This window comes from Embiotoca jacksoni, unplaced genomic scaffold (assembly GCF_022577435.1).
Source record: "Embiotoca jacksoni isolate LCO1_2020_lvr unplaced genomic scaffold, fEmbJac1.0.p SCAF_19, whole genome shotgun sequence".
NCBI lineage: Eukaryota > Metazoa > Chordata > Actinopteri > Embiotocidae > Embiotoca > Embiotoca jacksoni.
This window is the reverse complement of record NW_027185329.1, coordinates 4973645-4999134: the sequence shown is the minus strand read 5'-3', so window position 1 is coordinate 4999134 and position 25490 is coordinate 4973645. Positions and strand designations below refer to the sequence as shown.

At 41.9% G+C, this 25490-nt stretch overlaps 1 protein-coding gene across 7 annotated transcripts in view; it reads right to left on the bottom strand.

The window, feature by feature from the left end:
* lrp8 (low density lipoprotein receptor-related protein 8, apolipoprotein e receptor) overlaps window positions 1–25490 on the bottom strand; it is a 167087-nt gene that overhangs the window by 90861 nt on the left and 50736 nt on the right. The window lies entirely within an intron of this gene.

Sequence of the window (25490 nt, the reverse complement as noted above, 5' to 3'; positions counted from 1 at the left end):
TAATTTTCATATTACAAATTGGTAAATTTACTGATGAACTCATTAACAACGTAAGTTTGCGGGAATTTGGTTAGGGCTCAGAAACATATCATTTACGATGGGCACCGCAGCAAGAACCAATTTGGATGCTCTCCGAAGCTAGTGCTTGTAGATGCTAGTTTTGAACGTAAGGGTTTGTTGGACAGACACGTACAGTATGTTGTGCTGAATAAAGCACATCACATGCACTAGCACACTTCGGCTGCCTGCCCGGAACTGGCTCAGAGGTTTTCCTCCATTTGAACCTCCCCTTGATCCACTTTCGAACCCCGTCTTTGTAGAACCGACTCCGGCTCATCGTAGCAGTTTCCTGATAGCTTATGGACTCCAAAAGGTTTTGTGCAGTCACTTTCTCCAAGCAAGGGGAAAATTGAAGCACTTGGGTCTGTCACGGGGAGAGGCAAAAAAAAAAAAAAAAAAAAAAAAAAAAAAAAATCCCTCTCCTTGACAGCGAAAGTCCCTGAACAAGAGAAAGCACTCGCTTGGCATGTTAGCGATGCCTTGCCTCGCCATGATGAAATATATGGGGGGTGGGGGGTGGGGTGGGGTGGGGGGGGTTGACAAATGGCAAGAAACTGTGTGTGTGTGGTAGTGGTGTTTGTGTCAGAGTAATTTTCCTCTGACATGCAGAGAGAGTGAGTACTACTGTTCTATTTTCTTTCACGTGAGCCTCGTACCACACCAACCTTTAGTTCAGCTGAAAATATAAGCTGGACGATGATACTGTATGGATGAACAGGAAATGAAGCACACCGGACTCTCCAAAGCAGCTGACTGGAGTTAGAGGAGAAGATCAACATCGGATCCATGTCTGGATGCTAAATGTGGCGATGCAGCCAGGAAAAGGCAATAAAACTGAAAAGAGATGGAAACAGCCAATCTGGTTGGGTCTAAAGTCAAGACAAAGAACCGGACGTGACAGATGGTTCATCAAACAGAACATCGAAGAAGTCATTTTTGGAAACTGTTTTGAAAAAGGCAGACACTTCCAAAAAAAAAAAAAAAAAAAAAAAAAAAAAAAAATTGGCAGGTGATTAGATGTAATTTAAACCATTACATCTTGTTTGTTTAATCTGTACAAAAACTAATGAGTAAAAAGAAAAGTTGGGGTTTTATGGGGGGTTGTGAGGGACTATGTGTCTTGGCTGGAAGCAGTGACTAAGCAAGCTGTTTCTTGGCTACATCTTCATATTTAGCAAATAGACAGAAGAATGACAGAAATTTTCTCATCTTTGTATGTGGTTTTCAATATTACATTACATTTCATTTAGCTGACGCTTTTATCCAAAGAGACTTACAATAAGTGCATTTCAACCATGAGGGTGCAAAACCCAGAACAACAAGAATAAAGAAAATACAATTTCTTCAAGAAAGCCAAACTACAAAGTGCCATCAGTAAGTGCCATTTTAAGCTACTAAAGTTCTACTGTTCAAGGTAAAGTCGGAAGAGGTGTGTTTTTAGTTTGCGGCGGAAGACGTACAGAGTTTCCGCTGTCCTGATGTCGGTGGGGAGCTCGTTCCACCATTTAGGAGCCAAGACAGCAAACAGAAGTGATTTTGTAGAGTGTTTAGCTCGCAGCGAGGGAGCAACAAGCCGATCGGTGGAAGCAGAGCGGAGGGAGCGGGCTGGGATGTAAGGTTGGACCATGTCCTGGATGTACACTGGACCCGATCTGTTCGCAGCGCGGTACGCAAGTACCAATGTTTTGAAACGGATGCGGGCGGCTACTGGTAACCAGTAACCAATATGAAATTGAATAACTATCTATCATATGTTGTTGTTTTTTTACAAAAAATTGCACCCTTCATTGTATTCTATAAAGTTAGCAAGGGAACAGCTATCTGGTTTATTAGCTTGTTGTTTATGTGTGTAGCCTTGGATGTCCTATGGTGTGTGTTAATAGACACGGTAATGACTGATGGCACAACTGGGAGCCATAATATTGAAGCACATGCTGGGAAAACTGACAGCATCTCAGCGGTGGGGCCCGATGATTTCTGTACGTATATCTAAATTTACCCACATGGAGGATAATATGGCAGATAGAGGAAAAGAGAGAGATAACCGCATATTCACACACTCACCAGCACAGAGTATCGATTCTAAGCAGGGAGAAAAGAAAAAGGGAGCTTTAAAGACATAGGAGAGGAAGAAGTGAAGATGGTGTAGGCCTAGAATAAATGAAAAGCGTGTCCCTAGGCATTACAGACGAGTCAGAGCCTGAGACAAAGGTAAATAGAAAGAGGAGAGAGGAGAGAATAAGGGTACGGAAATGCAAGACAAGGGGGAATGAGGCTGTCAAGGTGGGGTCTCGTGTAATAGCATCAGTCTTCACGAAGGATCACATAAATCCCTTTCCTCCCGACCAGTGTGTTAGCATAAATCCCATCTCTTCCTGTCCAGCCTCCCTGTTTTTCCATCTTTTCCTCCATCTCTGCCTACTGCCTGATAACAGAGACAGCTGTAGCACACATAGAATATGTACCAGGTGGTAAAATTCACAATACCTCTGTAGATCACAACAAACCTGATGTCAGATATACACACACGAGTTGTTTTTTTTTCACATTCATATCATATCTCCTGCTGGGGGTCATCTTAATTCTATCCAAAACCAGCTTGAATAATTCAGAAGGTGATGCAAAATGGTGCAGGCAACAGACGGGCTAACAGTATATCACACTCACAAGGATTAATTAAAATGCAGAGGCGAGTAAACTCTATCAATTCCCCGCAAGCCTTTCCTTAACTCATATTACCTCTTATCTAAAGGACAAAAAGGGAAATAATACAATTCACCTTGGAACCTTTTTATTCTGGGAGCAGGATGCATTGAATAGCTTCTCGTCTGCGTGCAAATAAAATATGCGTTTAATTAACCTTAGAGCAGATGATGGGTACCCACACACATTTAAAAGTTGCAGTGGATGCAGGTAAAAAAAACAAAACAATAGGAACAAACATTTGCCACTGCAGCTGCAGGACAGGAAAGCCTGCAATACACCCATCAGTCCACTAGAGGGTGTCAGAGTAATATTTTGCCTCGCGGCGGGAAAGGTGCCAAAGAACCCGTTTTTGGAAAAGATCGTGGTTTGTGTTACAATAAGTAACTTCACATATGTAGCCTTATGTACGTCACGTAATTGACTTAACGCATTGTGCAAGTTAAATACATTAGGTTATGTGCGCAACTTACTTGTGCTACTTAAAAGAATCCCACATTGACTTTGGCTTTCTCGGTGACTCCCTGGTGAAAGTCTTGTGTTTGTTACATCCAACCACCCCTGACCTCCCACCCACGCAAACTTCATCACTCCTTGTACTTTGTCACAACCTCCTTCTTCGAAGGTCACATGTGTGTACTTTTCACACTTAGGCGAGGCAAAACGTGACACTGACACAGTATCCTTTACTGCACTGATGGGTGTATTACACACTTTGCCGTGATACCGGGGAACCGATAAGTGGACATTTTTGATCATCTGGAGGTAAAAAAAAAAAAAAAGACAACAAAGACAAAAGAAAATTACATAATTCATATGTTCAGAACACTTTACTTTAGTATTTAAATAAAGTACATTGTAGATAGTCATTATCATCCATCTTGAAATCCAATAATAGTCACACTGAATCCCACAGATGGATATACAATGCAACAGTTTGGAAAGAAAGCTACCTTATAATGAAATAAACACATTTTTCAGCGGCAACGGGCTCAAAAACTGACACCACGAATCATAAAAGCAATCCACACCTGAACACTCCAGAATTGAGAGAGAAGAACAAAAATATGAACATTTCACTTATTTCACACCAGATCTTCTCTAAATTGTGGACGAATGTATGAAGAGATCATCAACTGCAAAATCACACACTCGCGTTGCAACTAATATGCAAAAAATTTGCACACATCTTTCCATGCCTCTCAAGAATTTCTGATGCACGCACAAACAGCTGCTTACATTTACATTGTGATGCACCGAGTCCTGCCATATACGACGGTCATCCATATGGAACAGCCTAAACCTGCCGTATGTGGTGTGAGTGAATGTGGAGGAGAGAAAAAAAAAAAAAAAACGTATATAAATGCATTACACAAATACACACACCCATACCTACCGACCACCCCTCCGCCGAGAGTTGAAACAGAACATTTTTTTCCTCTGTCCCCGCACTGAAAACCCGATGAATATTTATGGGAAATAACAGAGACAGTCCAGAGCAACTGGAGCTTGCTCACAGGCTGATTTTATCCTCAGTCTTGACTCATCACTAAATGTGTGCATTTTTTAAATTACACCATAACATTTTCATTTGATCCATCATTCACTTGCACATCAACTAGGGATTTCTTAGCCTGATGTTTCACAGATTAAATTACTGTTTGTTGAGCAACATATGTGTAATGACATTTACTTTTGTGGAGTTTTGTTTTGTTGATAGACTTTAGTCACTGGAGGATGCAAATTCACTGTAATGTATATCGCTTTATTCGTTCATTTATGGAAGACAAGAGATGTTATTTAATATACATGTTATGTAAATGTATCTGATTGAGCCAAAAGTCTCATATTCAGCTGCGGTCCCTGAGCAGGTTGGTGTTATACATTAAAATAAACAAATGATGTGTACACAAAGCAGACGAAACACACCATAAAGTCCCACAGAATAGGATTTCATTTCATCCTTTCAGTGTGTTTTTATCACTTAATTGCTCCACATTGGTGTGGGGACCAAACAAACATCATAGTGCTTAGACACCCTCTGTTATTATATGATATTACGTCACCATCTTCAATATTAGTGCAAAATTCTGTACATTGTCATGTCTTCATTTGACCAAGTGAGAATATCTTTAATAGCTTTTGAGTCCTTGAGAGTGAGATAATAAACTACACTTTAAACTTTAACATTTGGACGATCAGTCCTCTACATACATGTATATATTATACACTTATGGGCTCATGCAAAGCCAAGCCATGAAGACAAAGGCTATTTTACCCATGCATGGCACCGCCTACATGTGACCATTTGGACAAAACACAGGACAGATTTAAAAAGATGATACTGCTGTCCATCTTTGCTACAGACAACGCTGCATTGGTTTTCTGCTGACATTCTACTAATGTCACAGTCTGGAGGCCCCCATGATCAATGTGAGACCACGTTGACCTACGGATGTTCGTACTGTCTGCACCCCATCTACACAAAACGCTGGACACTTGTTAAGATTCTCCTCCACACACTCCTGACGATACGATTTGGGACGCTGTGTTTCGACATGAGAGCAGGTAAAGGTCAGCTCCTGCCTTGAGGTCATTCAATTTACCCACTCCATTACACACGCACGCGCGCACGCACACACACACACACACACACACACACACACACACACACACACACACACACACACACACACACACAGACAGACAGACAGACAGACACACACAGTGAAAGGGAAATGGAAATGAAGCATCCAACAGCACAATAATAGATAGGGGAACACGTTGTCACCTCTAATTAGGATCTGCTGCCTCCAGTCGCCGAAATGTTGATTTGCTCCAATAACAATGGCTCAAAACAGACAACCGCTGTTGTAGTGAGATTATTTACCATCCTTCGATGAGAGGCAGTGACATCTTTTAATCTGCTTCCAAGCACAAGCGAACAAAGGGAGCATCCTCAATCGACTAGCTCTATCCGGCAAAAGAGGGCTGTTTATGTTTATTACTCGCATATATGAGACCGATGAGTCTTCAGCTGGATTTCAGAACATCTTGGTTTCTCTGCTCGCTTTATATTTTGACAGTCTAAAGGTTAATTAAGATTGAAAGGGACTTTTTATTTGGCTGTATTAAAACAATTTAACTGCTGGGGGGTGAGGGGGTGGGGTTATAGTCTGTGGTTATTGGTCACCGATAACAAATGGATGCAGATGTCTGTTCTGACAGTTAAGACATTTTTTGTGGAGTGTGCCTCTGAACCGTATCATGTGTGCAGGTCGCGGCTCATACAGAGAATCACTACCAGTAAACATTTCCATTACATAAGAGGAAGTTCATGCAGGTAATCTATCTGTTGTGTCACATTTATATGAAGTGAAGTCACACAACGTTTATCTGTTTAATGTCTTTGTCAATATGTATGCTGCCTCTAAATTCTACTTTTATCTGGAACCTAGATTCACCTGAACGTTGGTGCTCGACTGTCTGGAAAAAAATGAAATACTTTGGTGTCCCTCTACAGAGAAATGTGATTTAAAATAACCAAGTCAGAATTTACCACACGACCAAGAAGCAAAATGGAGAAAAAGTCCAAACTGATCCAGTCAGTTCATCTGGAGAAAAGCCAGAGTAAATACTATGGGAACCATGTCACCCTGCTCAGATATTCCTTTACAGATAATCAAATCAAAGTGTGTTGAACTAATTAGCATGTAGCAGAAAAACCCAATTGAATAGCTAAACCAACAAAATTCAGGTGACAGAAAGTAAAAACATCCCCACGGAGTGTTTGAAAGTGTTTCAGCAGTCATCACTGATGAATAAAGACGAAAAGCCAGGTGAACACTGGACAAAGACCGTCTGTGTAAACTAATGATTAGGAAAATTAACTTTGCTCTGCCTCAGTGTTTTCGGTTGGAGTGAACTTCCTGCTCATTGTATTTACTCCCCACATTATTCTGAGAATTACACGAGACTCTCATGAAATGTTAAAAGGCGTACTACATTTTTTTCCCCGTCTTTATTTCTTTGGGAGAAAAAAAAAAAAGCGTAGAATTTGTGTTTTCTTTTGAAGGGACATGGGGCTGCCCCAGAATTAATCTAGAAGCAGTAACTGTGTGCCCTGCAAAACACATCTTTCTTGAAACACCCTACATTCAAAACAAACAGTACACAAACAAAGTAGAAAAAAAAATGGTACAGTATATCTTTGGCTGTAAACAAGTCTAAGGAGCACCCAGGAAAGAGCAAGTCAAAGCTGTGAAGGGAGAAAAAAAAATGAGACCAAAAGTAAAGACAAATGGAGAGCAGGAGAGTGAGTGAGGGTGGGAGGAAGAGGAGAGGAAATAGATGGGTTTCGACATTGTTGTGATCGGTTAAAGAGGTAAAGAACGGAGCGTGTCAGCGGAGGAAAAGAGGCCGTTAATCAGCGAGCGGAGGTTGAACCACAAACAGGGAATACTCGCAGATATCCATGTGTGTGAGCGAGAAAAACGAAAGAGTAAAGCAGACGACTGTAATATCGGTCTTTTGAGGAGATTAAAGATGTGCCGTGTTTCCCAATAATCAGTTGGAGACAGAGATATTGTGGGGAAAGGACCAGAATACAACAAAAGCACAGCAGGGCTGAAAAACATGAATAATGGACACCAGGGAGGCATTGAAAGAAGCATTTTGTTTTCCCTGTGATAAGTTTGAATTTAATGACGTTTTGATTCGAGTCGCTTATTCCTTCAAATACCAACTACAACAGGCAGTGTGTAATCCACTGAAGTAAAGGAACAAAGAAATAGACAACAGATGATCCACCCACTGACTGATTAGAAGAAAAAGGTCAACTCAAAATGGCAAACTTTTATAATTGCCAAGTAAAAAGTTTCCCAAAGTCTTCTAATCTAAACTCTCCTAACTGTAGCTTTAAACCATGTTTAGAATTGGTATTAAGCATTCCGGTGTGTGCCCTTGGTAGGAAGCCTTTGCAGGGCGGGATGGGTGCAACTCTGAAATGAAACGGGTGCACAGGAACTAAGTAAATAAATAGTTTTTTACTGGACGTAACTGCAGTTCTATGAGTAAGTTTGTATTTAATTTTTTTTCTCCCAAGATAATTGCAGGGGAAACGCTGCATTCACTGGGATCAGAGGGGAATGCAAATACTGTAAGTGTAACATTAATATGAGTATAAAATGGAGGCGTACAATATAAGAAAACTTGCATGCATCTATATGTGTGTGTAAATGGCTGCGAAACTCTGATGCGCACTACAAAGGCACGAGGAGAACTCACGGACCAGAAATCCAGACAGCTGGCCAGATCAAAAACACTGAATATTATGCTCCTCACAGCACATCAAATACCACCTACCAGTTCAAAGGAGCATGTTCCCATTCTATGATCTCCCTCCCTGGACACAGGAGAGCCAGGCCTGTAGGATCCAGTTTTTCGAGACAAAAACAAGTAAATAATGAATGCGGTGTACCAGAGGTGAGCAGGAGTGAGAGCTCCTGGGTGACAGTTGCATCATGTGTTAAAAGAGGACTCTGAAGCTCAGCGTGGCAAAGATGAAACAGACGGCAGCAAAGTTTGGGAATCTCTATTGACATACTGCATACTGAGAAGAAGTAGATGTGGAAGGCATTTTTAAACAGGCTAAAAATAGAGCAAAAAATTATGTAAGAACTGCGATAGATCTACTTTTTTTTTTAAACAGTAACTTGGTGGATTTGGTGTGACGTTCTGCCAGACCGTCATGAACCCGGAAGACTGCTTTACTCTAAATAAGAGTATTCGCCAGTGGTGTGTCATATCATATCGTTCACGATAACACCGGTATCATTTTTTTTTTATACGATAGAAAAAATGCATACCCTAATAAAGGCAATAATCCGGCCTGTTGGCGTAATGATGTCACACTGGTAAGCAGTGTAACCGTCATCCACCCTCAACGCTAAACTTTCTGGAAATCAGTCCGAAACATCGTTGAATCTGCCGACAGGGAGGAGGACACGATCAGAAGCTCTGCTGCTGATCACGGTAGTCGTCCTGACAGAGCAGCAGCTCCCCTGCAACACTGCATCACCGAATCCTCCCCTGCAAACACTATCTGGATCTCACTTTGAGTTATTGTTGAATACAAATTTTAAAACTGAAAGATCATTTTTGTTGAGCTTTTACTGAATATTTGAAGGCACACTTTTATGTCTGTGCTGAAATCTATATCTATTACACTTATTTTGTTCAAATTGTATGTTATTAAAGTTATTATTGAAATATTTTTTGGCATTTTGTCATATCTTCAAGAATAAAATACCCAGATATATCGTGAGATTATTTTAGGGCCATATCGCTGACCCATCGCATTCGAACTGGAGAAATATTGTGAACTCCACCGGAATGTCTTCAGCTGGTGGGTTAGTTCATGGAAACGGTCCCAGGCTGACGTCATGTGCTGTGAATGGGATGTCTACCTGCTGGGATATTCTGGGTACTGCAACAGATACGTGCAGGTCTGTTCCCCCTCAGAGGCTAAAATTGATGGTTTCAAATGAGCCAACTTCCACCTTAGACATCTGGCGAATGGCCAAAGGTGGGCAAGACGCTTTGTGGAAGTGTGCAGCTCCATAACTCTTCCACAGAGGTTAATCTCTCTTCTGTGAGTATCTGTGTGCTCATGTATCGGTTTCTACTTCTGCTAAATCTGCAGCTGTTTACTTATTTAAAATACAGATTGCGCCACTCGCTCTGTGTTCTAATCTTCCAGAGAAATACGCAGAGCCTTTATATGACTCACTTTGGTGTGATGGGGATTAACATTAAGAGGAGCTGATGAGAGAGGCTGCGCTGCAGAATAATAATACCATTTTCACGACTAGGTCTTAAGACATTGTGAAAACAGCATTACCTAATTGCACAAAATGAATGCACACGTGCAAAGAGTCACCACAGGAAACACTCGCGCACTTCAAACATCCTGTTCGGCCCGTAGCAAGCTGTCTCTGCTCACACTGGCAAGAATAACTAGAGGCACGCCCTTAGAGTCAAACATGTTTGCCGAACACCTTGACCAAATATTAGTACTCTAAAATGAGTGCTTAATCTCAGTTTGTCCTGTCGTTTCCGGAAAATGTCAAATTTGAAAAAGGTCCTTTAGTTTAAGGTTTCCTTTCTTAAGTGATTTCATGTATGGACTCTATTGTTTTATTTCGGTCTAAAACAGCAACGGTTCAGTTTTAAATGCAGTGATACACATGTATCTTAACACAAGCAGAACCATTGTTTTATTATTGTATGAACAGCACATATATATATATATAATTCTAAATCTGCACAAGACCACTTGAAATGTATGTTCCTGTACTCTGACACTCAGTGATGCTTATGTTAAACATGCAGTTTGGACAATCACCAATGCTCTGGTCAGTTCATGTTTTTTTTTTCCTCCATTAATTCGTCTGGCTGGAGAGAAGAATCACTCTGGGAATGTTATGCCATTGTCATGGTGGCTCTGTGTTGTTTCCAGATCCCTGGATTTAACTCCCAGAACAACACTGGCTGCATCAGCCACATGCCAAAAGGCCAAGACCTCCCAAATCCCAGCACATCCCGTTTTTTTTTTTTTTTTGGATGACTCAAACAGATGACCAACAAAGGAAATAATTTCCATCATAGAAAACTCACATGGGGTTTAGCTGTTAGGCTCTCAGTCCACCATCAACACACAGGTAGACACATACGTCCGAAATCCCTCATAAGATGGAAGACAAATACACAGCCATCATTCCTCTCTCTGTCTTTGCAAGACTTCCTTTCTTTTCCGTCTTTCTTCCTCCCTCCCAAACTTTCTTTTTCGGACATCATGAGCCTAGACGACTTTCAGCCTGCTCTCGGAGAGACAAACAAACGTGTGTGTTCGGGTACTCGTTGCTGTGACAGCGAGCGGATATCTCGTCGGCGAGATCTGAGAGCAGCGGCTTTTGTACTTCGCACTGTTTTAGCTTCACAGACTGCTAATTAAGTGGCAGCACAAAAGGGCCATTGTGGGAGCACATGGTGAAGGAGAAACAAACAGGGCCGGGCTTGTTTTTGTTTTTATATCACGCAGCACTATCAGTCCTTTAAAAGATTGAGTCAGACGAATGCAGGGCGCAAAAGGGACACGTGTGTGCGTGGGGGCATCGTAATGTGTGCGAATACATTACATGGATATGTGTCTGTGTGTGTGTGTGTGTTGGGGGGGGGGGGGTATTCTTTTCTAAGATGTCTGGAGACTCTATGAGGTCATATCTTTCTGCTTCAGTACCACTCATTAGAAGTGACATATGCACAGAGAAACTTCACTGCCCCTGTGCTGTCTACACACACACACGCGCGTACACACACACACACACACACACACACACACACACATACATACATACCTCCCGTAACAACAGGCCATCTGGGTGACTTCCGGCTCTCAGACTTGACCTGTATTGATTTATTAAACACTCAGACACTGATCCCAGCCCCGTTTCTCTCATACGTATTCGCACTCATGCGCACACACACACTTCATCCCCTCCCCCATGTCCCACCTCGACGGTCCCATCTCATCCGACTATCAGACGCACACTTTCCGAGACAGGGTCATCGGTTTTTAATGATATCGGCCATCAATTCTTTCAGCCCGCTCCTCCCCTCACATGTAAAGTCTATATGGTTCTTCATTCACCAGGGATCTGTCAAAGCTCTGGTGCAATCATGAAGCTGCTGCATACAGGAGTTGAATCGGTTTGTCATATGCATATTGTGCAATTACAAATATCTTTTGTTTTTACTGGAGACTGGAGGAGTCGTACGCACACATAAATGATTGGGTGGTTTTTGAAACACAAGAAAAACAAAATGTCCTCTTTACTTTTGTCTTTAGTTCTGTTTTTGATGTTTATGGTTTTTTTTCCTCAAAGGAATAAGGTATAGGTGTGAACATGCTCAAATTGTCTCGGCTAACATCCAGATAAAACCTCGACACAACAAGAAGAACAGTCCCTTTTAAAGAACAGAATGTAAAATGAGGCCAGCTTCCAGGCTGCCTCCAGAGGTCAGGATACTCCTTGTATATACACACACACACACACACACACACACACACACACACACACACACACCTACCAGGGACACCTACTCACACAGTACAAATGTCCCACTGGAGCCATAAAACCTTTGTGGTGATGCATGGGGGAGGGGATATACAGTACTGTACTATATGAAACCTCAGTTGGTCCAGCCCTTTTGCGACTACCAACATGCACACACATGTTCACACATGCACACACAAAGCACAATAATGTGTGTGTCTGTGTGTGCATGCCTACGCTGACTATGTTTTTTCAGAAAGCAGCTTGAAGAAATGTAAATACTGAATCCAGCTTGTCAAACCTATAAACGCACGCTGACATGCTGAAAAACAGGCTAAATATTCTTCTTAAAATGGTTAATCCATTTATCAGCTCTTTTTATCAAGGCATAATTCCTAAATGATTAATAACCTTGATGACTAAAGCATTTACATTTTCAATTACAAATCAGTGCCAATCACACGTTCTAAAGCCAAATTGCCGTGCGAGTGGCAGCCACACTCAAGTAGCAAAATACAAATTCATAAACTCTGTTTTGTAATTACTCTTCTCGTGAGTGACTGACTGACTGACTGACAAGCGGAAACAGGCGACGTTTCAGCAGCTCTCTCCCAAAACAAAAAGAAAAGCAAAAAAACAACATTCCCGCTGGCTGTATGAATTGAGCTCGCTGTGAGCCTGGTAATTCCCCCTCTCATGGCCCTGCATTTCCACCAGCGCCATTCAAATCCCAAACCAGCACACATGCAGTGCGCTGCTGGTCAGGCCACATGACAAATTACTACTGGGCTTATTATCAAAAATCAGCACTCGCCAGAGGGAGTGGTTGGAGAGGGGGAGGAGGGAGGAAGAGGGGTACGGTGGGGGATTCCAATAAAGCCACCAGACAAAAGAGAGGGACAAATTTCTCCTGCCGCTGACAAGCAAAAAAGAAATCATTTCAATTTACAAATGGTAGCAACAAAGAGGCTCACAAAAGGTCACCGGGAGTTAGAACATGTGTGTCTGCGTACATTTACTTATAGAGCAGGGTGCGTCTTCTGCATTATTTGTGTGGGGTGGGAATATGTATCAAGGTTCAAAAAAAAAAAAAAAAAAAAAAAATCCCAACCTGCTGCTCTGGATTGCTCAGAGCTCCCAGAAGCTATGGCGGAATGCGATTATTTTTTGTGACACGCTGACCCATCTGCTGTGCTCTCAGGAACCGCAAAATAACACCACACACAGCCTCCTGTCTTTTGTCTTCCCTGCCACCTTCATTCGTTCAAGGCTACTTATCCGCCCCTCTTCTCTCTTCTCTCCCTTCCCCTTCTGCCTCCGTCACTGGCTCGCCTCCCTTTCCTCCCACCCTTTTTTTCCCCTTTGGCAAACAGCCAGTGGTGTTTTCCTTTGTCTGCGTTTGGTTGTGATCACTGATTAGAAAAATAAATAACAACAAAATCACCTATTGGATGAAAAGGATTGCGGCTGGAGTTCAGACAATAGCAAACTCCCTCTGGGAGAAACCTCAGTGTGATAAAAACGTGAATTCGAATATTTCAAGATAAACATTGTGCATGTCTACAGATGAGCTTATTAATTTGTCTCTGTGCACCTCCTGAAATGATAATGACATGAAAACTATCAGGGATCTGCTTACCACTTGTTGACCATCCTTAAGAGATTAAAAAAAACGAATCACATCAACTGAAGATATCTGAGTGTAGTTTCACTTAAAACAAATTGTTTTTATTACTTTTAAAGCAATAATGTTTTTATTGCCCTCCTCCCTTTGTTCCTGGAGACGTTACACACAAAGTCAGTCGCTGCTGTTCTGGGTTTAACACTGGAAACATTCCACAAAGTGAGATGAATTGTGAAAGTATAGACACAGTAAAGCCTTTATTCCAGTTTCACTATTAGTCTTTATATCAGTGTGAACATCACGTCCTTCTCTACCTCCACTTGAGCCTTTGTACAGTACGTCTCCACCAGGAAGTAAATAATAAGAATGTTAACTCACAACTTTACCAGTAAACCACGTCTGTTTATCACTGTTATTATCGTCTTTTAAGGAATATATAACAAGGCCACCATGGCTCGACAGCGGGGGGCCAAAGGTAGCTCGGTCAGTGCGGTGACTCACTACATGCCACCGCTTCCTCCTCAGAGGTCTGCCATTATCTCATGCAGGTTTACATTACTTTCAAAGTAATCATGCAATCCCGAGCTAATCCCTTGAAGGCCTACATGTCCCGTCGTCGTCGGCTGCATGAAAGAAATTACACAATGACTAAGCTCTTTTCATTGGCCCTCAAAGCTGCTTGATTTGGGACCATTAGGACACAGAAAGGGATGCGGTGGGAACCATTTGAAGCAGCTTTTGTCGCAGCTTATGAATCATCATACTTTGTAAGCTGGCCAAATGAGCTTGTCCGTCTAGTATAATCTCATGACATCTCAACTTTGAAAAAAGGGGGCTGCCAGGAGGGGTCTGTGGTTGTTTGACTCATTATACAGTGTATGGGGACTTCAAAGATAAAGATCATGTTGGCGTATGATGGTGATCGTCACTGTTCACTGTCACAACATTTTAAATGAAGATGGTTAAGGTGTGACCCTGCTAGGATTTCCCTTCAAAGCTGGGCTGCCACTCATGCTACACACGAATAAACACATTGTACAACTTCTCTGCTCAGGCTGTACGAGTCAATCGACCGGCCACCAAGTGGAACTGATGTCAGTTCTGAAACTCAAATAGCACAGTTGGCTTTAATGGTTGATTGAAGTTAAATTTCAATATGTTGCACTCTTTTTTTGTGTGTGTGTGTGTGTGTGTTATTTATTCATCTTATTGACAGTATGTCTACATTTGGAGTGCCTTAACTGTTGTGAATTAAGGTCTATAATGAGCCACAGTTGTGTGTTCACGTTTTTTTTTTTTAAATAGTTTTCTCTGCCGTACTATAAACCATGACCCAAACACTGACGCCCCAGTTGTAACGGTGCCAAGCAAATCTCTCACAAAACCGACTCAGCAAATTTGGTACCAGCACTCAAACTAAGTTATTCTTTTGTCCACTGTGTCATATATGTATTCAATTACTGCATAAAGCAGCAAAAAACAACAGTCAAAATCAAATTCTAGCAAATGAGACACAAAGAGTAACTGATGTTTGCGATGATGAACAAACATTAGCTGGTGAGCTTACCGTATTCAGCTAAAATTATTGACATGTCATGATTCTTACCTGTCCGACAAATGTAAAGCCAATTGTGCATCAGTATTACATTTTTGATCATTGTACAAATTTAACTGTGTGCTTTAGAGTTAAACATCCATCACGCTCAGCGGGTAGTTCCTGAGACTTTTAATGAATATACAAGAAGACGCATAAAATTACACGGGCGTAGCGTCCATTTGATGCGTCGGCCTTTTATCCTTCATAAAAAAAATTTTTTTAAAAAAGATTTATGTCTAAAGTTAGACACTTATAACCATTTACACAAAACAGATGAGTGAGGACGCAGCCATAGATGAGCATGTTTAGGACAGGAATGACCTGGAGTTACCTCACACTGTGTGGCTCTTTTTAATCATCGTGGGTATCAGGGGCACGATGGAGAAATAACCGCTCTCCCACTTCCTCCTTCTGCATGCTTCCCAGTCACCTAGGTGTATCCACGGATACCCCGGGCCACCGGAATACAAATACAACCCAGACACTCGCCTCTCAGCCCCATTACCACAAGCACACACACACACACACACACACACACACACACACACACACACACACACACACACACACACACACACACATCACCCTGTCTTCTCTCCTGTTCCACTGTCTCTCTCACCATCCCCCTTCATTAACAGTTTTTCTTGTTTGGAGACAGTCACGGGGGACTATTTGTTCAGATTTAATAAACGGGACGGTGGGGAACCTTTCTTTCATTTGCTTTTCAGAGATTATGCAAAATTTGAAGTGGGATGTTTTATGTGCCTTTGAACTAGCGAAGGAAGGCTACCTTAAACCTTTTGCTCACTCCTCCCATCCACGGATACTGACATGGAAGACTGATCATGTATTCAACGTGTCACAAACTAGTTTGGTGTCATGTTGCTGCACATCTGTGTGTCCGCATCTGCAGTTATCTGTCTGATTGTAGTTATGTGTGTGTGTGTGTGGAGAGGTTGCAGGGGTGTCCTTGGATCGCTTTAAAAAAAAAAAAAAAAACAGGGAGGCTTGATGAAAGGACTCCCAGCAGGTGCTCTTGGCCACACAACACAATACTAGAATAGCCTTCTGGCCGAAGTAGCAGAAAAGTGGTGCCAGGAGGGTGGAGGGTGCAGGGCAGAGGGTGGGTGTCGTTTGGCGATGGGGTGGGCAGGTTTTGAAGCCAGCAGTGTGCAGGCACGGCTTTTCGGTGGCATCGAACAAAGCCGACCTCTTCATAGCCATCCAGAGATGCAAATTGCTCTTCATCAAAGTTTCACACTCGGCTTCCAGCGAACAAAATGGAAATGCGGACTCCTTGGCTAGAACCGTCAGTAACTCCCCGTCCTCTGTCCTCTTTGACCGTTTGTAACTGGCAGTTCTTAGACAGACGGCAAGGTGAGCACACACATCCACTCACATTCATGCATGTACTGGCCATCCACAATAACACACACACACACACACACACACACACACACACACACACACACACACACACACACACACACACACACACCACACACACACACACACACACACCCCTTCAGGCCCAGCTGTCTTTCCACTGGCTCTTTTTTGATCCAGTATCCCACAGGGAAGCTTGCGATGAGCCCTGCTTCAAATTAGGCTGGGCAACAGCCATCAAAGACATCCCTGCCGGAGGGGTGTTTAGACCTGATCAGCCTCATCCCAGAGGTCCCTACAGGTAAGGCAGACGGGTGTGTCTGTGTGGGCAATGCAGACAAAGAGAAGAAGAGGTTGCATGGCCACATGGGTATATGTATATACAAGAGATGCCTTTCATATTTCAGGTGGTGTTTTCCTAATTTTCCTTTTTGATGCCAGCTACAGAAAGGGGAAGATGGCCTGAAGTCCTGGTGTAGTCCGATAACAACGGTACTTCAACTTCATACAGGACCGTCTTTCAACATGCTGGCCAAGTCTGAATGCTTTCAAAAATGTAGACGAAACAAACAGGTCAACTACACCACATTAGCATTTTTGGAAGGTATGCCTGGGTGGCGATAATGTTTTCTCATTCCTCTGTGTGTGTTCGTGCGAGTATGTGTGTGTTCTGCACAGCTTGTGCCAAGCACTAAAGGGGCTGAACCCATTTGACCACCCAAAACCCTGGCTCGCTGGTAAACTGATCTAAGCTGTATGCATTTCTTTCTGGGGTGAAGGAGGAGCGAGTGAGCAGAATTTAAGTGTATTTTAACTGCAGAATTTTGGAACGTAGAGATTCGATATCAAAGTTATAAGATATTTAAAGTTGTGCATCTTTCACATGGCGTAATTCCCTTTCTCAGTTTTATATCAGTCGGTTCTCATTGCTGGTCACAATAAAATCAGCGACCGTGGCATTACCGTGAAGTTAAAGCTTGTTACGTGGAAATGAAGGGATGTTTTAGAAATCAATCAAACAGTGGACAAAGAGAGAGGTGAGAGATTCTCAGGAGCTTCCAGCATAGTGCCCTGTGGTTCTTCTTGGAAGTTCACAAGTGTGTTATTAATAGACCTTTTCAACCAAACTGTCACAGCTTGAATTTTGCACGTGATCAAACAACATAATAAAGAAAATGATTACCAATTTCACGCTGTTTTTTTTGTAATGTACTTTGATATTAACTTTGATGTTTAATATCAGAGGTTTGAAATTGAAGTTTAAAATATTGATGTTGGAAATTAGATGTTAAACTAGAAAAACAGAAAAAGTGTTTTGTTGTTTTGGGTTGCTTTTATGCTTTAATGTTTAACTAAAATAATTAGCACTTCAAGTCCAAATTCAGTGAAGCGTCTTCCTCCTTCTCGTCCTCTTTTTCTGTGGAGCAATTCCATCTTTTTATCACAAATTTTTTTGACTCTTTTTTTTCTGAAACTGTTCCATAAAAGAAAGTAACATTAAAGAAATGTCTCTGCCCTGGTCTTGACACTGACAGAACAACCTGTGCTCGCTTGCAGGCCACAGAAAACCTCTATATTACACGTGTCAAATACAATTGTTGATCAATTAAGCTATTTTTCATCTTAACGCAATACTTTGCTGTCCAGTTTCAAAACAGCACAGAGTTCTTTAATATAGACCTTTAGACAGGTAAGGTCTATAACAGTACCCACCTTCATCACTATCCCAGCATTGTGATTCAGTCTCTCACAAGTTAATAAGTAATATGAGACCACCCATTTATCATGTCTTCTGTTATTTTCTACCATCCTTGACTGAGTCGAATCGGCATACGGAGGTGGCCTTACTGATTAGTATTCTTTAGAGTCCGTACAAACAGACAGGCCCGCGATCAGAATTCAAGGAAGTCCTCTTTCAGGCGGTGAAAGGGTGAGGGGGACGAGACAGCGGAGGCCTGTCTACCATGTAAACAAAGCTTTAAAGATCACATTTACAATGCTGCACAGTCTTAAACTAAGAGACAGCACAGAGAACGTCTCCCCTGCATTTCCTCTAAGGTGTGATTAAGATCTTTTTAAATGTTTTCTATCGGTGTTGTATTAGAGTCAACATGTGCCTTAAATATTTTTTTCACAGAACGAAGACAGCTGTGAAATGTTGCATCTGAACTTGTCAGACAGAACAAAATCAATGAAAAGAAAGTGTTTTCACAGAATAAATAAAGCATGTGAAGTCATGAAAAAGTGCATTTTCTTTTAAAGAGTAAAGAAAAACAGACACTAAAGTCCTCGTAAGCAGAAACATAAAAATCATTGCAACATCAAATAAAGAGATGAAGGTAACATCTTCACCTTTTGACTTGTCTGGCTGTCTAAACTGAAGATTCAATATATATTCATGTATAATCGAGAAAAGCAGGAATTTCTTGCATTTGTTAAAGCTGTGAACAGGATATGTTTGGCATTTTTGCTTCTTAAATAAAAGATCGCTCTTTAGATTTTTGATAGCTAAGTTTCTCCAAATTGACCATCAACTAACTGATTTTTTTTAAGTACCAATGAAGTTCTCTTATTCTGACCTCTAAGGCTAATGTTACAGTTTTGGTTTGTGGTACTGAAGTTACAGATCATTCACTTTTATAATGATGACACGTCATACCTTAATCCCTAAATTTACAAACTGGGAATACAGATTTTCCTTCAAAATCGGATAAAAATAACATCAAACAGGGTCCACAACATTTTGAAATCATGTTCATGTTTCAAAAGATAGAAAGAAACTAAATTAAACCAATTTCCTTTCACTGTTTGAATCAAACCAGACGACTTCCTCTCTTCACTACACACGCCCACATCCTTAATTTTATTTAAAACATAATAGGTGCGATATTCCCAACAGGATCTCTCTCCACCCCCTCACTCTTCTCCCTTTCTCTTTGTCTCGCTCTCTCTCCTTCTGTCCATCTTCTGTCTCTCTCCCCCTGCACACTAAACAACCTCTTTTTGTGGTCCACGTCATTGATATTGCATGGCCTGGGCCTTTCAGGCTTGACGGATAAGGGGCCCATAGGAGCCGACTGGGCCCTGATAAAGGTATGGCGAGCGGGAGCGAGTGTGGACTCCGGCCCCCTTAGCCCTCCAGAGGAATAATTTACAGCTCTGCCACAGCTGATTTCCCTCACTACAACCAAAGGCACTCAGAGACTGGCTGTAGCACCACAGCTCGCTGGCAGAGAGCTCAGCGCAGCAACGCACAATCATACACAAAGGAGTGGAGAGGCAGAAAGGAGGGTTTGAATTATTGAACGTTTATCATAAAGACAGGAAAAAACAACATTAATGGGAGAAATGGGGGTTGTGGTGGTGTGCGGGGTGTGAAAAACCAAATGGTAACGCTGCTGTGTTCGCATGTATATGTAGCTTATAACTATTGAGGTTGTTTCTTTTCAGTATTGATCGATCTTATTATTAGTTTAAATTAATCGTTTAGTGTCATAGTAATTGCTTGATTTTTGAATTTTTCTTTCTTTCTGATACAAGTAATATTGTATCAGAAAGAAAGAAAAATTGTTGACAAATAAAAAAATCTTTGCACGACATCAACTTTTTGTTGTCTTGTGACCTTGTGGAGTCGCTGAAGTTGTCATGGAGATTGCTCCGTTATAATGCAACCTACTGTAACTACAGAAGGTCAGTCACGTGGGAACACACAGTACATACAACATGTGTACACAGAAGACCTAAATGTAAAAAATAGGAGATCTTTTTTTTTTTTGTCAAACTGCTGTTAACATTTTCAATACTGACCTTAAACTACTCAATCTAACTGCATGTTTTGTAAAAAAAATACTTTATTTGCGGTGACAGAAGAGGAGAAGACAGCAGGAAATAAAGAAGGTGGAACCAGCTAACTATCTCTGTATCTAAGCCTAATAACTTTAAAAAGTTGTTGTAGAAACTCTGTTTTATCAAACATCTGCTCAAAAGTGTAGATGTGAGGTCATTGGCTTTTTGTGCCCGTTAGTCTGTACGAGTGCTTGGATGTGTGCATTCAAGCTGCGTATATTTGTGCCCGTGTGCAGCCACAACATACTCCCCACCCCCTGACTCCTTTCATTTGTTCCACACAAAAGAAGACCCCAACTCTCTCCGCAGAGTACACACACACACACACACACACACACACACACATCCCCCCCCCACCGGTTAGGCCAAAAGAAGAGATCGGCTTTGACATCTGCCTCGGTGTGTATTGTCCTCTCCTCATTTGTATGGGGCCTAATATCGCCCTAACCTTTACGCCGTGCACTGGTTCAATTGCATCAGCATAAAACTGCTGCAGTGAAAAGCCAATTATCGCCTCAATCGCGCCACAATACCGCTTAGGCACTGCCCACACCATTGCTGAACGCACAAAACAACCAACAATGCTGGCGAAGTGACAAAACTGGGGCAGAGCACGCAACGGCGACAGCAAGGAGGAAAATTCAATTGCACCCCTAATCAAGAACTCCGTGGCCACATTTTCAACACATTTCGAACAAACGCTTAAAGGGATTATTTTGCGAGCAATAGCGCAAACACTGACTTTATTGTTTTTCCAGTGTGTGCAGTAGCATAAGGCTGAGCATGATGACGAATATGGAGCGAAATGAAGCGGAATCTGGTTTGCTTTAGGTGAGATGGAGAGGTGGAGGATGCCGTCCGTCACGTACCATGAAGGCCTATTTGCTGCCACGTCGTGCTTCTCTCTGTGGGTCGAGACATGGGTCTCTGTCCGTCTCATTTATGAGCTCAGTTCTTTTCTATGAGCATAAAATATAATGATTCTGCAAAAACGGGCACTATGAAGTGTAAGAAAAACACAATTTGGACCAGAAATGTGAATCCGCCTCCAGCACTCAAATGTGGAAATTAATCCACTCCACTACGTCGTTACAGAAGACAATTTACATGAGTAAACAACAGTGAGAAGATGACAAAATGTGAAAAAACTCAATATTGACTCTGTAAATGAACACAGGTGAGGTGTGTATCTGAATGACCCTTAAAACGCACCGGTTTAACGCTCTAATATTTCTAAAACTTCTTGATCTAAAAGAGTGAGGCTCGAGACTTCATTGCCTCCCCATTCACTTTCAATTACCAAGGCATCCTACATCTAAAAACTGCAGCTCAGTTTAGCATAAAACACAAGCAAACAGCACGCAACTGACCCGCAAAAACAAAACAAAAAGCGCTGAACTTGTTCGATGCATTTTTGGGTTTTTGAAAAGTAACAAGAAGTCTGCTGCGCTGGCGGCGGTGTTCACTTCGAATTGGCGAAGAGAGAAAAGCTTGAATGATTGAAGTTTTGCTCAAAAAGTCATGCTGACACTATGGCAACACAAAAGCATTGCAGTGGGAATGGAGGTGGCAGCGAGACAGAAAATGACTGTGTCTGTGTGTGTGTGTGTGTGTGTGTGTGTGTGTGTGTGTGTGTGTGTGTGTGTGTCTCCGAGGGGGTCGAACGCAACTCAAACCCTTTCTTCACGTTTGTTTGCAAGTAATGGTTGAATGGAGGGGAGAAGGGCGGTGACTGTTATTACCTTACTTTGCTCCACCCCTCTATCAATCCATCTTCACACACACACACACACACACACACACACACACACACACACTTTCCCAACTTCAGTGAAGCATGGAACAATCTGTCTTTTAGCCCTTTTATTCCTGGGAAAAGCTTATAGATCTTAATTGCATTACCGGGAGGCGTGAGGGGCCACAGGGAGCATTCGAACCTGCTGGAAGCGATACAGAAATGGAATTTTGATTTAACAGAAAGGAGAATATAATCCCTCGCTGACAGTCTGGAGGTGATCTCTTCCTCTCTCCTCCCCTTGGACACTCTCACGCGTCCAACTAGCTGTCTTTTCTTCCTCATGAGCTGCACGTCCACATCGGCGCCACTGTGCAAATTATACCAAATTATAACGGTTAGAAGTAAACAGCACGTCCGATCAAATTGCCGCCACACTGACATGTTTATCCTCTGAAGTGGAAAATCTTTGAGTCAATGATGAAATTGTGCGATAAATGGAAGTGGAAATGCATTTGTTGAATTATTAATGAGTCGAACATTAAGAGGGGGTCATTGAATGGTTTAATTTCATTATGAATAGAAAAGAGTTGTTGTTTTTCTCTGTGAACTCTTTGCACATCACAACCCCCCAGAAAAGTCAACGCTGCAGCTGGTTTTATCTTTAAAGTATCAATATATATTTCCTTGTCATATTTAAGTATTTGTTTTTACATACAATAAGCATGAACAATTGTGTCTTCAGTTCATGCAAACTGGAAAACAAAATGTGCTTCTTGTTTAAACTTCACTTCACGGGACAGCAATGTATCTGTTTGCCAATAAGAAGTCACATGCTCTTTTCTCATGATTTCCTATTGAGTACACCTGTTAGATACCTATAAATAGGAGTCTTGTTCTTCACCACCTTCCTTTGCACTACAAGACGTCCATATGGACTGCATGAACACTATAGCTTTGTTCATGTCTTAATTTCCGCTGGTGTCTAAAAGGAACACTTTGTGGTATTTTTCCTGTTTTTTTATGGACATTTTTCCTAAAACTACATATTTACGTAAATGTTGTTGGCACACTAAAAAAAAAATGGTCCAGTGTGTTTGAGCCTTTAATGTCACATTTCATGTTTGTTTTTTGTTTTTTAATTTTTTTTATTTCATGTTACATATTGAGCTGTCAGACTGTCAAAGCTGATTTTTGCCTGCTTGTCAAGGCGGCTGATTCAAGCATGACATCCAAACTGAAAACTGCTGCTATAAACACAGAAGAGGCTGCGTATGTGAAAATGTCCTTTGTCTGCAACTCTTCTCTCTAACAGAAGATACCGCTGCCCATCCTGTCAGAAGGACGGCTCCTTTTAAGGGGAGATTTAAAGGCAGACTGAGGAGACTGTATGAGGTAATGAGGGGACACATGGTGGAAAAAAAAAAAAAAAAAAGATTTGTGCAATGAGTGAGGAGTTAAATAAAAGGATGTAGAGGGTTGAACTGTGAACCCTGTGCTTTTCTCCGACACACAGGGAAGCCATTGTTTAGACTGAAGGCCTTTAAGTCAGTGTCTCAGCCCTGCTCACCCCCTCCTGACCCACACAGGGTGACAACTATAGGCTTGAACTCTAAGATTAATGCTGTCCCCCTTTCTGTCCCTAACATGGTTCCCTGGACTTTATAAAGGCCTCCTCCCCATCATTTAGACCAGACATCCACACATACACAACTTCCAACAACTCCTTGGCAGGCGAGCACCAACAAGGCGTGAGGAATGCAGCTTCAAATGCTGGACGAGCCGCGAAAAGGGCAGTAATGGCCCGATGCTGAACAAAAGTAGGCAGAAGAAGTGCAATGCGGCTTTCTTTCTTTTTGCATATGTTCGACATGGAAAAGTATGACGGAGAGGCTCTCGAAGTAACAATATAGGACACTCCCCGGAAGTTTTACTCCCAGAGTTAGTGACGTTAGGAAGCTCAAGGTGTGACAGCGTGCGGAGGGAAGTGTTGGTTGTGAGAGGAAGGTAGGACTTCATGGTGGTGATGAGCGCAGCAAAAAAAAAATCTAAAGTTCTTTGTGTAAAAGGTTAGGAGGTCTCTTAGTTAAGGAACTATCCAATTATCTAGCGATCGGATGTGAACAGCGACAGTGCAATTTGCACAGCGGGAGGAGATGATAATTAATTTCGCCACCCATGAAGGGGCTTTTCTCTTTTATTTTTGGTATTCTCAACCATTGGAAGAGAAGGGGGGGGGGGGGTAAGAAACAGAAAATGATGGAAGAGAGGATGGAAGTGAAAGAGGAAGAAACAAAAATTGACAGCAAAAGAGAGTTAGTGAAGTAGATCTGACACAGACATCAATTCCAGATACAGCTGGTGGGAGTGTCGATACATTCCTCTGAAGCCATGAGCGGTATGAAATACTGAAGGGCTCCTCGTAACAAATTAAAGAAATTACAAACGAACGAGGAGCGAGCCGAGTGGCCGGCCTGCCGACTATTTATTCTAAACCACAAACTAAAGAAGAAGAGTTGAAAGAGAGGCTGAGAACAGAGTGAACAAGCACATGGTAAAACTTTGTATCGATGTGCGGCAGGTATTAATGACGACACGCTGTTCTTTGGGGCAATAAGCACCTCTAATGGCAAACACAAAGCTAAGCTCTGTTCTTCTGCAGCACAGTGAGAAAAATGGTCTCATTACGCCTGATTGAAACGAGGGAGAGTAGTTTATCCAGAGACGCCAGCGAGAACTGTAAAAAAAAATAAAAATCTCTCTCTGGTCACCTTTTGAATGAAACAGGAGAAAATAAAGAGATAAGTGAGAAAATTCAGGCAAAGAAACAATTTGATACAATTCAAATTTTCTACAGAGAAGTCCTTTCTTATCTGGACTTTAGCAATTTAAGGTGTCTCGTTGTATCTCCCTTCAAATATACTCCGTATTTGTGTTTGTGCTACTTATGGAGAGAGTTTTGCCTGCCTGAAAATTGCTTTGGCTGTTTCTGGTGCAGCTGCTTGAATCTCTTGTTTTGCTTTGTAAATATACTGCTGCAATTAAATCGACCGAGGAGCAAACAGAGATGCAGAAATGTGAATGCACCGTGGCGTCGAAGAAACGCACGCACATACTGTACACAAACGAAATACATAGTACACAAAAGCTGAGAGACAAAAGGCAAACACACTGAACCCTCCGCAAACACTCGGGAGGTAAACACATAGCGCTGCAGACCCAAAGACACTCGTGGAACATCGATTCAAATGGAAAGATTAAAATGAATCAGGACATGATTGTGTATGTACTGTCTTCATTTAGACCAATCAGATGTCACCTTGAAACGTGAGCTGCGATAGAAGGTCCATCCATCCTGTCTAGTCAACGCCGCCCATGCTGTTCGCGGTAACTGCAAGAGGCGGACATATTGTACTACACTGA